The 14,267-nt window shown below is 42.0% G+C and overlaps 1 long non-coding RNA gene across 1 annotated transcript in view; it reads right to left on the bottom strand.

The window, feature by feature from the left end:
- Positions 1–6,857, bottom strand: part of LOC137227862 (uncharacterized) — a 274,630-nt gene extending 267,773 nt beyond the window's left edge. Inside the window, exon 1 of the long non-coding RNA XR_010945033.1 lies at positions 6,588–6,857. This is a non-coding gene — a long non-coding RNA (uncharacterized lncRNA). The remainder of the gene's footprint in view (positions 1–6,587) is intronic.
- Between the last annotated feature and the right edge of the window lie 7,410 nt (positions 6,858–14,267).

Below are 14,267 nucleotides of genomic sequence, written 5' to 3'. Positions count from 1 at the left end.
ACAACTAAATTGAAACAGACAAATTCATGAAAGACACAAACTACCAAAGCTAACTCAAGATGAAATAGATAGCCTGAATAGCCCTATATCTATTCAAGAATTTAAATTTGTAGTTAAAATCCTTCCCACTAAGCCAACTTCGGGTCCAGATGGTTTCTCTGGTGAATTCTACCAGTTAAGGAAGAAATCATACACCACTATTTCCAGGAAATTGAAAAGAAAGGAGTATTTCCAAACTTATTCTATAAAGCCAGCTTTACCCTGATACCAAAACCAGACAATGACACTGAAAGAAAATAAAACTACAGACCAATATTCTTCATGGACATAAGTGCAAAAATTCTAATCAAAATTTAGTAAATCAAATCCAACAATATAGAAAAATGATAATAAATTATCACCAAATCAAGTTTATCCCAGGAGTGCAAGATTGGTTTAACATTCAAAAATCAGTCAGTGTAATTCACTATATTAACAAACTAAAAAGGAAAAAACATATAATAATTAGATGCAGAAAAGCATTTGACAAAAATCCAACATACATTTCCGATAAAAACTCTCAATAAACAAAGAATAAAAAGAACTTCCTTAAGCTGATAAAGGGCATTTACAAAAACCCTACACCTAACATCATACTTAATGATGAAATATTGAATCATTGTTCCCTAAGATTGGGAACAAGCAAGGATATCTGTTCATTCCACTTCTTTTCAACTGTGTACTAGGGGTTCTAGTCAATGTTATTAAATAAGAAAAAGAAATAAAAGGCATCCAAATAGGGAGAGAAGAACTGTCTTTATTTGTACATGACATGATCATATGCTTAGAAAATCTAATTGAATATACCAAAAAGCTACTACAACTACTAAGTGAGGTTGCAGAAAATAAGAACAATATACAAAAACCAATTGTTTTTATATACTAACAAGGAAAATCAGAAACAATTTTTTTTAAAACAGTGTCATTTAAAACAGCATTAAAACTATGAAATATTTAATATAAATCTGACAGAAATATGTAAAACCTGTACACTAAATATGACCAAATATTGCCTAGAGAAACTAAAGAAGACCTAAGTGGATAGGTATATATCATGTTCAGGGATCATGAAACCCCATATTGTTAAGAGGCTACTTCTCTCAAAATAGATCTATAGATTAAAACAACCCTAGTCACATTCTCGCATACCTTTTTTTTTTAAAAAGGTTGGCAAACTCATTTTAAAATTTATATAAGGGCTTCCCTGGTGGCGCAGTGGTTGAGAGTCCGCCTGCCAATGCAGGGAACACGAGTGCGTGCCCCGGTCCGGGAGGATCCCACATGCCGCGGAGCGGCTGGGCCCGTGAGCCATGGCCACTGGGCCTGCGCGTACGGAGCCTGTGCTCCACAACGAGAGGGGCCACATCAGTGAGAGGCCCGCGTACCGACAAAAAAAAAAAAAAAAAACCAAAAAAAAGTAAAATTTATATAAAGTTGCCAAATCAACATCCTTGAAAATGAATGACAAAGCTGGAGGAATCACACTTCCTAAGTTCAAAATTTCTTGTGAATCTACAATGATCGAGAATGTGTAGTACTGGCACAGCAACGGACATACAGTGCAGTGAAATAGACCAGAGAATCCAAAATTGACCCACACGTATGGACAACTGAATTTTGACAAAGGTGCAAAGGCAATTCACTGGAGAAAGGATAGTCTTTTCAAAAAGAAATCTTGCTTAAAACAATTGAAAATCCATGGGTGAAAAATGAACTTTGACCCATATCTTGCACCACATACAAAATTAACTCAAAATGGCACATAGACTAAATGTAAGGCATAACATTTCTAGGGGAAAAACCCGTGTGATCTTGAGTTAGGCAAATATTTCTTAAGAACAAGAGCGAAATCACAATTTACCAACAAATAGTAAATTCAACTTCATCAAAATTAAAAACTTCGGCCCATCAATATACAATGTAAAGAAAATGAAAGGACAAGCCACAGACTGGGAGAAAGTATTTGCAAATGATACATCTGATAAAGGACTTATAGCCAGAATACATAAATAATTCACACAATAGGAAAACAACCCAATGAGAAATGAGCAAAATATTTGGATAGATATTTTGCCAAAAGAAGATATATACATTCTAAATAAATGCAGGAAAAAAATGTTCTACATTATCGATCATTAGGGAACTGCACATCAGAACCCAGAACAAGTTCCTAGTATACCTATTTGCATGGCTAAAATAAAAGACTGACCTCAGCAGGTGTTGGCAAGGATGGAGAGGAACTGGAACGCTTGTATACTGCTAGTAAGAATGTAAAATGGTACAACGTTCTGAAAAACTGGCATTTCTTAAAAAGTTAAACATACATCTACCAATGATTCAGCCATCCCACTCCTGAAACAAATAAGACTACATGTCCATACTACATGTCCATACAAAGACTTATAAACAAATCGTTATAGCAACTTTCTTTGTAATAGCCAAAAACGAGAAACACGCTGTCCATCAATAGGTGAATGTTAATGGACAACAAAGTGTAATATATCCGTACAATGTAACACTACTTGGGAACAAAAAGAAATTACCGGGAACATGCTACAGCATGGATAATCTCAAAATAATTATGCTGAGGGGGAAAAAAAAGCCAGATCAATGAAAAAAGTTGGGGGGGGTGGATGAACTGGGAGATTGGGATTGACATATATACACCAATATGTATAAAATAGATAACTAGTAAGAACCTGCTGTTTAAAATAAAATAAAATTCAAAAAAGGGGGGGTACATACTCTATGATTCCATTTACATAAAATTTGAGAAAATGCAAACTACTCTACAGTGACAGAAAGTAGATCACTATTTGCACCGTGATTTAGGGTGTGAGGAAGGGTGGCAAGAAGGGATTACCAAGGGTAATGAGGAAACTTTGGGGTGATGGTGTCACAGGTATATACATATGTCAAAACTTATCAAACTATATAGTTTAAATACGTGCAATTTACTGTATGTCAAATATACCCCAAAATAATATAAAACAAACAAACAAGAAAAAAGGTTGCCTTTGGGTCACAGGATCTGACAAAGGTTAGAAGAAAGACTAGGGCAAGAAGTTGCTATATTTCTTTATAAGCCCTTAGGAGTATTTTTTTAACCATGCAGAATTATTATCGCAGTAAAAATAAAAATAAAAAATAAGATAAAAGCAAGAACATACAAGAGAATAACAAAAGAGACAAGAAAAATCTTTCCTTCAAGGTCTTTAGTTGAAAATCAGGTGCCCACGAAGGCACAAATTCTTTCCAGCCATCCTGTTTTTTACCTCATTACCAAATTCCTAACAAGGGTAGAATTTAGAATACCATAGTAAATAAAAATATTCAATCTTAGTATTTGAATAAGCTATCACTGGTATGCCACCATAAGAACATGAATTGCCACTAAGTGATATTTTTAAGCAGTAGTAATGGATTTGCGCTGATCTAGCCACAATCCTCTCCAGGAACGTTGTTTATTTTTACAGTGTATTGCTACAGATGGGTTGTAGAAATCATTAAGTAGTTGGTAACCTCTAGTGGTTAAAACAGTTAATTATGTACTTCCTTACCTGGGAGCAATTTGGGCAATGGGATGAATTTGAGTTCAGCTGATGAAATGAAATTGATATCAGTAAAATAGTGTTTCATAAGAACCTAAAGAGTGAGCTACCTTCAAGTTGCACAGGGAAAGAAAAGAATCTCTCAAGTTAGGAGGGTAATTCAGCCAGGACAAAAGGGAAGGGAAAAAAACCTTGAAAGCAGAAACTCAGTGAGAAGACAGGAGAAATGCTGAGATTTCCAAATAATTTTTATTTGTATTAAAATTGTTGTTTGGACTTTTAGAGAATATAGCTCAGGTGTAATTCAACTTGGGGAGCCAGAAGCTCTTAAACAAAGATCCTCTTTTAACTACAGATACAATATATACAAGAGGTCTGATAACTCTGGTAGTCATGCCTTCATATACAGAGTGCTCTAATGAAAAAACAGTTTAAAGAACGTATAAATTCCAAACAGTGTTCCAGTCCTTTGGCACTGGCTATTGGTTTTATTTCTTCTTGATTTGATATTAAGTATCCTCAAGTTTCTGGTCTGTTTAGTTCACAGGTATAACACCCAAGTGGTTTTTTAAAAAGTTGTTAAATTGTGTTGCAAGATCAGCTCCTTCTGACCAACACCTGACTAAGCTATCTCTAAAGTGTATTGCATTCAACCAGAATACAGAACCCATCTACCATTTCAAACTCTCTGATATCCTTTCCCCGACAAGTTTAGTCAGGCTTCTCACATGTGGAGAGCAGTCCTGCCAAGTGGAACAAGAAAAAGTCATTTGGAACTAAACAATAAACCACTTCCAACACACACACACACGGCTCAAATCTGCTTTCATCATCTTCACCCAGAAGAAAGCTGGTTGAGAAGAGAAGCAAGGAAGAACAGGTGTGTAACACTGAGAGAAGCAAGGAAGAACAGGTGTGTAACATTGGGAAAATCAGTTTGCCCTGAATGTCAATCGGGCACGAATGACTTGAAATAGGTCTAAACAAGCAGAGTGTTTAAAATATTAAAAAACAGGCAGCGTGTTAAAGTATATTAAAAAAAAAACCACACAAGTCTAAGAAACTACATTATGCATCTTTGCGTCTTCTTTAGCATCTTTGCTGGATTCAAATATTACCTGATAGTTTACCAAAGTCTCAAGGATAAGGTAGAATTTCTATCCCTATGATTTTTTTAAAATAAGACACAAGGTGTTCTGTCTTGATTTGGGTTAGAAGCCAACCTGCCTGGTGTTGTTAGAGCTGGCAGTACCTTCAGGAACATGGGCCAACACCCTCACTTTACAGATGAGGAAATGGAAGGTTAAGGGCCTTGACCAAAATGACATAGCTAGTTAGCGACAGAGCCAGGAATGGAAGCTGCATGTTAAGACTCTCTCCCTAGCCTGTCTTTTAGGTCCTCTTTACTCTTCTCCCTTGAGTTTTCTTTTGGGCTCAGGATTCTATTAGAACAGGTCACTGTAAGGCAGGTCATTTTGACACAGTGGTTTTCAACCCAGCTGCACAATGTAATCACCTGGGAGCTTAATGAGTTCCAACGCCCCGGCCTCATCATCATACCCCCAAGGATGCTGATGCAATCCAGCTGAGGTGGGTGCCTAGCCCAGGGAACATCAAGAGCTCCTATAGGCAATCCTAACATGCAGCCACCTCTGAGAAGCCCTGCCGATGGAACAAGGTATGCTGGGAATAAAAGTGGCTCATAATTAAAACAAGCTTTTGCAAGGGTTTTTCATGCGCCAATCTAAGCAGGTGTTCCCTGTTGAAAATATCTATCACTTCTTCGGTTAGTCTCTGCCTGTCAGCTTCCAGTCGGCTCTGGGTCCTTCTTAGCCTTCATTCTTGGTCCTCCCTCAGCCTCTACAAGTGCACCACTACAATCAAAATGACCATTAAAATAGAGAACTGAAAATAAGTTTCAAAAACGTCAAGTAAAAGCGAGGGAAGGAAATCCCCCGATTTGGACAAGTCTCCATAAGCAAAACAGAGGAAAGGGAGGCTATCTGGCGATAATTCCGGCCAAGAGTACTTGGGCATTTTCCCAGAATTACCCAAGTAATCCTGTGAAAAGCAAATCTATGTAGGCTAAATTATGTACAAACCGCCTAAATCATGAGTTTTAATCAAAAGTTACCTGACTCTGGAAATCGTGAAAGCCAAAGACACCACATGCATCACGGGTTTGACTGACCCCCGCCTCCTCCCCTAAGCAGCTCCCTCCAGGGTCTTTCTGTAATAAACCACAGCCAAGCCGACTACACCCTTCCGGGACTCTCCTGCTCTGCCTCGGGGCCTGAGCCCACCGACTCAGGAGGACTCCCCAGTTCCTACACCCCATGTGGCTCGGGAGAAAACCCTAGAAGCATCCGGAGGGGGCGTGGTGAGGGCGAGTCCTCGTGCACCGGCCATACCACCTTTTCTCCATTGCAGAGCATCAGGGAGCCCACCTAGTCTGGCATCTGCGCACCTTACAACGCTCCGCCGCCCGACTCTCCCGGACGCGGTGGCCCTGAGGTGACGGTGTCAGAATCTCACTGGGACCGGGGAAGGGCAGGAATGAGGAAAAGTGTTCCAGCGCCCAAGCCTTCCCGGAGACGCCCCTGCCTCCTCCGGGAAGGAGAGAAGGGGTTCCCCGAAGGGCTGTCCGGAAGAGGTGCGGGGTCGCGGGCTCCCTGGAAGAAGGCCGCGCCCCAGCTCAGGCGCCACCTCCTCGCCTGAGAGGCAGGACAAGGGCGTGGGCGGGAAGCCGGGACGCGGCCCCAGGAGGCTGGGCAGAGGCTCAGCGGAGGGTCTGGTCCCGCCAGGTCGGGGCTCGCCGCGAGGGGCCGCCTTAGTCCCAACCCCGCGCCACCTGTCCCAGCTCGGGTGGCAGCGTAACCCTAGGACAGTCCCTGGCCGGAAAGAGCGCGCCCCAAGCTACAGCACTCCCCGCTGTAGCACAGCCTAGAAGAAAGGCCCCAGGAGGGGGAGAGACGCAAGACGAGCAAGCTGCCCTACCTGTCCGGCGACACAGAGCAGGCACCAGGTGCCCCCGAGGATGCGGGCCAGGAGCCCCGAACTCCAGGGCGCAGCCAGCCCGGCCATGGCCCCGCAGCGGGGAGGAAGGGGAGTCCCGGACGAGACCCCACCCTGCAAGTGGTAGCCGCGTCCCGCGCAGGCTGCGGGGCTCTGCGGCGGCTGGCAGACTCCGGACGTGCGCCTGCGGGGCAAGGCTGCGCTGGGGCCGCCGCGCGTGCTCTGAGCCGCCCTGCGGCAGCGGAGCCGGCGGCTTTGAATGGGAGCGCGTGCGCTGGGGGTGGGGGCGTTATTTGTGAATGTGCTGCTTGTCTTGGCTCGGGATGGTTCGCGCTCCCCCCCCCCACCCCGCTCCAGCACCCCCTCCGGCTCCTGCTCCTCCCCTCCTGTGTCAGCCCAGCGAAGGCGGGGAGCGCAGACACCCAGCCGCCCGGGCAGCGACCGCGGTGCGCGTTTCGAGAAACCCGAGCGGGGCTAGGCGCTAGCTTCTATTTATTTATTCTTTTTAAAGGGGGGGTCTTGCGTAGCATACCTTGCTGCTCACGTTTGGAATGCCACCCTGCCTGCCCTAGGAGAGTGCGGGGTGAGAAGGGAAGGCTCTCCCCGGACGCTAGCGCTTTCCCCGGGACGAGTCCCCAGGGCCGTTCCCTGCGCGCTTTCCCTTGAGCTCGGCGCGCTGCAACCGCCCTGGGAACCACCCGAGACCCTCCGGGGAGTGGGGAAGAGTTTGTGCGTGTGCAGAGGGGCGAGTTTCTTAATCTCAAGACCCCACACAGTGGTTTGGTGTGTTTGTCCGTGGGGAACCAAACTCAGCGCGCAGAGAGATTCTCCCATGGAGTTTGTTTTGCAACCTGGGTCTGGGGATCCATGACAGCTAGGTAGGGACGCAGAGAACCAGGAGCCGGCATTACGCATAGGGAGCCCAAGAAATGGGTGAAGTGAGAATGACTTCGCTTGTTATCTTATTGTGTCAATGGATTTATGGGGGCAAGCCAGGGCGTCCCCTTCTCCAGTGTGGGCAGCGCTCTTAATTAGACTTGAGGCTCCAGACTTTCTTGTAACAGCAAACAAACGTCGTGCCGTTTTGAAGTTCTTTGCTATTGGGACCCAGGCTCTGCTCTTCCTGAAAACCTGACTCTCCAGGGCCAGTCTCCCTAAGCATCTTTATAAGAAAGCAAGTCCCCCACCCTTATTCCAACCATCTTCCAGGCCACTCCACCCCTCAAGAACCTTGGCAGTGAAGCTAGCAGAGGCGGGGAGCTGGCCCCACTTCAGTAAACTCCATCCGATAAGAGGATTCAGCCAAGTGCTGGTGAAATAACTTTTGTGAAGTTCCCACGTGCGCCCATTGGGATGAACCCAGCATAAAACGACGACGCGGCCATACTCCCTAGCAACTGTTCATTCAGTCCACATATTCCAAAAGCCAAGCGCTATGCTTAAACATTGTAGCTCATCAGTGATCTAGACAGGTTCAGATCTCGCCCATTTTAATTGCGTAAACAGACCAGACACAAACTGCAGATAATGAGAGGCACAGCCCAGGCAGAAATGCCTATAGGAAATGATTGTCATATGTAACAGCGTGAGCGTTTGTGTCCAGAATAGGGGAATTTTGTTCTTGTATATGGTAAAGGAGCTGCTTCTCAGAATTCATCTACTTACTCATTATGTGTGTATTTGAGTTCCCAAGGTGCAAAAGAAAAAAAAAATCAGAAGTAGAAAAAAATATCTCCCTTTGAGTTTTGATTCCCAGAAAGTCAAAGCTGGAAGGCCAAAATCTGGAGAGATCTTTTCTAAAAGGGGTTGGGGGCCAGGTTTTCAACTTGAATTGGTAAACAGGGAAGGGTAAGATAGTAAAAAAAAAAAAAAACCACAAAACCAAAACCAAAAATATAAGAACAAAGACCACAGAGGCTGGAAATAGGAAAGTGTTCCCATGGGGGATTGCAAATGGCTGGCCTTGCTAGGATGTTTGAGTCTCAAGGTTGAGCAGCAAAAGTCAAGGCTTTGCTTCGTAGGGTGGTGGTCCTAAAATGTAGGGGTAGGGGACCTAAGGTACCAGGCTGGAAAAAGAAGGGAACCCACACTGGTGTGCCAGGCGGCAGCTCTAGGCACCAGTAACTGAATTAAATTTTCAAACAGCCACCAAGATAGGTGCAGATTAACCCAACTTGCCATATGAGAGTCTGAAGCTCAACGGCTATACTACCAAGATTGGAAGCAGGCCCTGGAGGGAAATACAGCAACAGAACTTCAGCATTAGAAGGGAATTCTAGCCCAAGTACATACCCCAAACCCCAAAGAGCTTGGCCATCTAGCTCAATAGCCACATTTTTATTTTGAAATGGGTGAAGAAACTAAAGAAGGTACACGTGGCATGTTCTCTATTTGTTAGCTTACTTGTTTATTGCCCTTCTCCACTGTTAGAGACAATGAGGCTTTGGACAAGTCACTTAAGAGGCAGATAAATTATTCCTACCTCAGTGTGGTGAGGGAGGAGTGAGTTTCTAATTCTTGAACAAGGAGGTAACAGAAGGAACAGGGATTTAAAGTTAAATAATGGGTCAGTAAAGTATAGGGTAAAAAGGCAGGAGAAAGTCCAAAAGGAGAGAGACCAGCTAAGAAGATGCTGCCATAAACCAGCCATGAGGTGATGAAGGCTTCTGTTACTGGAGATGCACTCCAGGTCCTGGAGAACAAAGTGTTCAGAAAACCAGACAGGAGAAGGAAAGCATTACTTGTTCTATATAAATATGAGAAGATGGCACCCCCCGAGAGCATCTCCATACCAGAGGTCCAAGTCCAGAACCTTGACACCAGATTCAAATGTTAACAGATAGTCTGATTTTGTTGATTGTTCACTGTCTGCTTAAAAATCCATAGGTTCTTAAATTACCTTCCAATCAATATACATCACTGATCGTTTAAGAAATAACTGAATGACATGGAAGAAAGTATTCTCACTATCCACTGAAGATCAAGTTTCCTTGATACTGCATAAAATATAGGGAGGATGCTTTAAAACAGATGTTTTTCCTTAACAACTTAATGACCTCACTGTAACACAAGGACTAAAAATGTCACATTCTTCAGGTACTAGAATACACATGGAGTATGAGAAGACCCCAGCCACCACCAATAGTTCTTTATCTCACCCCAGTCCCACTCTTTCCAAAGCCTCTGCTCTGGACCACAAGCCCTTTTATTGGAGGCTTGCATCAGATGTGTTTTGGCATCACAAGTCAGACCTCTTAAAGAATTGTTCCACTGGAACATTAGAATACTTGATTCTGAGGCTGACTCTGAGTCTACCTGTTGATCTCTGGGCACTTCTACTCCACTGACTCCTCACTCTGTCCCAATCCTTTCTTCAGCCTTCTCTTTTCTTCTGTCCCTTTTTATCCAGCATACTTTTTTCCACTGGGCCCATCATTTCAATAACACTCTTTCAATACCCTACACACCCTTGCTTCTTGGTCTTTTCTTCACACCTCAACTCAAAACAAACTCAGTTATCTGCTTTCTCAGTGCCGGCCTTCCAGGAGCCAAACACTGCAGGGGAAAGCCACAGAATAGAACAGACAAGTGTTACTATAGCACCATCTTCACCCACCTCAAATGGGCTCTCAACACTGCCCATCAATCCTCCTGGTCCATTCACTCTCGTTCCATTTCAGCCCCTACAATGACTATTTCAAACTTTCTCCAAACCTCCAGCTCCTCCTTCACCTCCTCCCTTTCCACAGACAATGCATAGCCCCAACTTTACAGAGAAAACCAAATCAGTAGAATGGGAGGACATCTACTTTTACCTTTTCCCACCAAATCTACATATATTCCCAACCATCCTCTTCTGTTGTCTCTCTCAGGGCAGTCCCTCCAGAGGGCCCTGGGTCTAATCTCCCCTTTCCTTCAACGAGGAAGGAAACTTACTACACATTTCCCCTTCTTTCTACTGTATATTCAGCGACCCCCTGTAAACTCTAGCCTACCTTTCAATATTCAAACATGGTCCAGCCTCTACCATGTATAAGTAAACAAAGAAACTAATAACTCTCCTTCAACTACCTCCACGTCTTTCCTTCATAACCATACTTCTTGAAGGTTTTATTCACACTCTTTATTGCTTTCCTCCCTATTTAATCCTCAATCCGTTCAAGTCAGAATTCAGCCACCATTACCCTAGAGAAATAGAACCTGCGTTAGTCACCAGTTACCTCCATACTGGCATATCCAATGAACACTGCTTGGTCCTCTATCGTACTTGTCCTTGTAAAACCAAAGGGCATGGTTGATCATTCCTTCCTTCTTGGCTGTTCCTCAGACACTGGCATGCTACTCCTAGGAACACATATTTTGTTTGTGCTCTCCCCTTCCCTCCCAATCCCCTTCTCTAGTATAACTCATTACGAGCCCCTCCCCTATCGGGGTTAGATTCCTTCCTTATCTATAGGCATGCATGTATCTGCATTATTTTTCCTCAGAGAATTTATTCTAATTTGTAATTATACTTTTACTAATGTGATCAAATGGCCAAAATGTGTCTTCCCCTCTCCCACCAGGTGGTAAATTCTACAGAAGCAGTTCATCACTGTGATTCCAATGCAATGTGACTCCAGTCCAAATGCCTAGCACATCATGTCTGACAAAACTTGAAATTTGTTGACTTAATAAATAATTAATAAATTAATAAGCCCTTTCAGTGAGCTGACCAGGAAACTTAGCCATCAAGTAAGACACAAACCGAGAGTCCTTGAGGACAGCCATTATATCTGTTCACCTTTATCCCAGTACCAATGTAAGTCCTAAGAACATAGTAGGTACTCAAAAAAAAAAAGACTGGCTGACTGACTAAGTGAATGGACAGAATCCACTAATGAAATGGACTGCCTCATCATGTAAATTCATAGGCAAACTCCAAATAAAAATCTACAGGCCATATAATTCTTGAAGAGATAATAAAACATTCAAACAACACTCCCTGCTTTTAAAAAATAAAATGAAGTTTGGTACAGAGCCAATTATGTTCCTCATCATCACCTTGAAGTTTCCCCGATAAGAAGGAAACAAAAAAATAAATAATGTAAATAATATATACAGAATGTCCACCACAATACAAATTATACATTCCTATAATAAATAGTATATAATATTTTATACTTTTCAAAGTATATAATAAAAAGTAATTCACTAAATACATAGAAGCAGGAGGAAGCAGGAGGCACACATTTTGTTACCCAGAGTTAAGATTTATCTAAATTATTTCTAGTTAGTATATCATGTACATTATAAAATGTTCAGCAAGAAAGGAATTTTCTGATAACTGGCTCAAATCCTGCTTCATTCCCCTCTTGGTCTTTAACTAGCTGGAAATGCCCTTCTTGTCAGGCTTTATTTGCCTCAGTAGACAAGCAAAACACAGAGCAAAGCTGTTCAGTCAAGCAAAATGTTCATTTTTGACAAGTTGAATGTCACACACTTGGTTCAAGGAAAATATACATACCTGAATTATACAGTTAAAAGTCTCCTCACTTGAGTGAAGCTGTTTCAACAATATTCCAGTCCATAGAGACATGTGGCTTCAACTATTACAAACTGTTAAATTATGTGCATAATAAAAAAATGATAGGAAACATAAAGTAGTATGTTTATATCTCCCAGAAATGACTCAAAACCATATTTCAAGAAAGTAAACACTGCAAACCAGCGGTTTTACTTACTCTCTGCCCCAATTCATCCCGGTTCTAATTTTGTCTTTTATCTGACTATACAGATTTTTCTTTAATTTTAGCTACTGTATTTCTGGACTTTTAAGTTATAGGCATAAAGATTAGCTGGAACTAGACAGATATAGGAATTAACAATCAAATCAAAATATTTAAGATTACCTCTGCTTCCTTCTAAGGTGAAAACACAGTGTCTCATGAGGGTTGTGACTTAACAGCGGACTTATCTTTCCATCCTGTAACACTGAGTTACTGAGGAGTGTCTGAGGTCCCAGTGATTTCCTGGCATCCATTTAACTGCATTCACGATAGTGTGTTGGTAATGCTCATATTTAATCTCTTGATGTTGGCTTGCAGGAGTCTCAAATATAAAATGTGACAGCATTTGTTTTTCTTACCACATAAAAAAATGACATCACAAACTGTTAAGAGGTTAAACCATACATTACGGCTTCATTTCAGAGTCACCGTTCGCGTCATATGACTGCCCAACAGAGACCGAATCTAACACACTTAACATTCCTGAGTCTAATAACATATATAAGCTCCTCTGGGTGAGACCCATTGGGTGTGGTTTTATCACACAGAAAATCTTATATAATAATAGCCTTTTCAAAAAATTGTCATTCTTTCTCCACGTGTTGAAGGATTTGTCCAAATAATACAGCAAAGGACAACAGAGATTATAAAGAAATCAAGAAATTACATTTAGAAACAGACATTTTCATTCCATTCATCTTCTCTGGAGACCTCAGAAACTGTTTACCTGAACTTGGCAACAATTTTTCCATAAGTCATCTAGTCTGTCAACAATAATATTCAGTTTCTATTTTGTACTAGCCATTATGAAAATATGTAAAAGAGTAAAATACGAGATCCTTGTTCTGTCAAAATGCACAATTAAGTTTTGCAAAATACATTTATGAAAGAATTTTCCATCCCCAAATATCTGATCTCCATTGTTTCTTAAGCCTTTTGAAAGCATTGTATCCTGCATTTTTGTATCCTCAACCCCTATCACACAGTAGGCACGCAGTAAATGTCTGATGAACTGCACTGAGCATTTATTCTAATGGAAACCCCATCAGTGGGAACGGTGAGGACAAACACCGATTCTGTGTTTACAACTAGCTTCCCAAAGTCCCTGTCAGAATACGTCAGTGAGAAGAATCCTTATTTCTCTGAAGTGCTGATACAACATGCTTTGAGATACAACTTCCAGCATTACACAGAAAGTACCAGTGGTTTAGTAGGTAGTTCTCAGTCAACTAACACAACACTTTATTATTGGGGTTTGTTCTCATATAGAAGAATGCCATTTTTAAAATCCAAGCAGTTTGGGTGTTTTGGTATGTTTTGCTTCATCGCAACATTGTCCAGCCCAGTATCCATCCACATTCTCTCTCTTCCCACACACACTGGGCATACTAGAAAGCTGGTGGATGAAATACAGTACTTATTCCAAACTCAGCCTCTGAAGTTCCTTGATGGTGTCACAAGACCTCCAAAAAAGGACCCTGGAGCTGGGTTTCCTTGTCTTACAAAAGCACCTTGGCAAACACAACAAAAGCAAAGTAATATCATCGATGTACTAAGCAACATTCTACTTTTCCGTTGTTGCCTGTGACTGGATATCAAGAGTTTCTGCTTATTATAATCACCTTTTCTTTCTTATTTGAAATCAGTGTCTAAACTAAAGGAAAATGGACCCCTTTCTTTTGAACTCAGTTATCCTCAGTTTAACTAGAGGCATCTATAGAAGGCAGTGTTAAGCTATACCTCCGTTTGGTTCATTCTGAAAGAAGTACCAGTGTATATGTGGACACAATCCCCTTGAGTTTTGCTAGAAAAATCAGAAAAATCAACACCTAGTCTCTGGATAGGTCTGAAAAAAAAATCACACAATGAGAATAAACACACAGGAACACAGAAT

The sequence above is a fragment of the Pseudorca crassidens genome, chromosome 7 (genome assembly GCF_039906515.1).
Source record: "Pseudorca crassidens isolate mPseCra1 chromosome 7, mPseCra1.hap1, whole genome shotgun sequence".
Lineage (NCBI taxonomy): Eukaryota > Metazoa > Chordata > Mammalia > Artiodactyla > Delphinidae > Pseudorca > Pseudorca crassidens.
This window is presented reverse-complemented; position numbering and strand designations above follow the sequence as displayed.